The following is a 1,297-nucleotide window of genomic DNA, read 5'->3' as shown; positions in this document are numbered from 1 at the left end:
GAAGGCAGACAAGGAAAGAAGCAAAGCAGTGAGAAGCTACTAAACCAATCTAGTCAAGACCCAAGAGAGCGTGGCTTGGACCAGGATCTGGCAGTGGAAGAGGGTAAAGAAGTGAGCATGTTCTAATGGATTTTGAAGGTAGAATCTGAAGACATGACAAGAGTCAGATATGGATCAGATCTGGAGTAAGGAAAAAAAAGAGGAGGGAAGAATCACTATAAAGGTTTTGGCTTGAGTAACTAACTGGAAGAACAGAGCTCCCACTGATGGATCTGGGAAAGAACAGGGGGAATATTTGGTGCTCAAGTCTGGGAACATGAACTTTGGAGTGCTTATTGGGCCTCCAAGAGGAGATGGTAAACAACTTCCTTCATGTAACTCCTCACATGAAAGTACATGTCTGGAGCTGGGACTAAGGCCAAATGTTGGGATTCATAATATTTAGAGCCATAAGAGTAGATGGAATGACAAATGTGGCAAAGAGAACAGTCTGAGGTGCACAGTGACATTCAGTGGGTGGAAGACAAGAGAAAACAGAACTAGAAACAACAAAGGTGTTCAAAAACATGGAAGTGACAATGGAGGAAAGGCTGCTGATAGATAAGTAAGATAAGGGTTGGACACATTGAAGTCCCTGGAGAGCTTTACAAGAGCAGTTCACTATTGCAGTGAAAGCCCAAATGCAGCCTGAAAAAGAGAAATCAGAGAGGCAATCAGACTAGTCTCTCAAGGAGCTGGTTGTCCTAAAGTAAAGAATGGATTGGAAGAATAAACATTTTTTAAATGTCATTATTACTCAAAGCAATTTACCCATTCAACACAATCCCCATCAAAGTTGAACCAGCATTCTTCTCAAAGCTAGAACAAATTATCTTAAAATTCATATGGAACCACAAAAGACCCCGAATAGCCAAAGTAATATTGAAGAAGAAAACCAAAATGGGAGGCATCACAATCCCAGACTTTAGCCTCTACTACAAAGCTGTCATCATCAAGACAGTTTGGTACTGGCACAAAAACAGACACATGGACCAATGGAATAGAATAGAGAACCCAGAACTGGACCCACAAGTATATGGCCAATTAATCTTTGATAAGGCAGGAAAGAGTGTCCAATGGAAAAAAGACAGCCTCTTCAACAGGTGGTGTTGGGAGAGCTGGACAGCAACATGTAGAAAAATGAAATTAGACCACTTTCTGACACCATTCACAAAAATAAACTCAAAATGGATAAAGGATCTGAATGTGAGACAGGAAACCATAAAAACCCTTGAGGAAAAAGCAGGAAATAGCCTCC

The sequence above is a fragment of the Suricata suricatta genome, chromosome 16, assembly GCF_006229205.1.
Source record: "Suricata suricatta isolate VVHF042 chromosome 16, meerkat_22Aug2017_6uvM2_HiC, whole genome shotgun sequence".
Lineage (NCBI taxonomy): Eukaryota > Metazoa > Chordata > Mammalia > Carnivora > Herpestidae > Suricata > Suricata suricatta.
Note: the sequence above shows the minus strand (reverse complement) of the source record.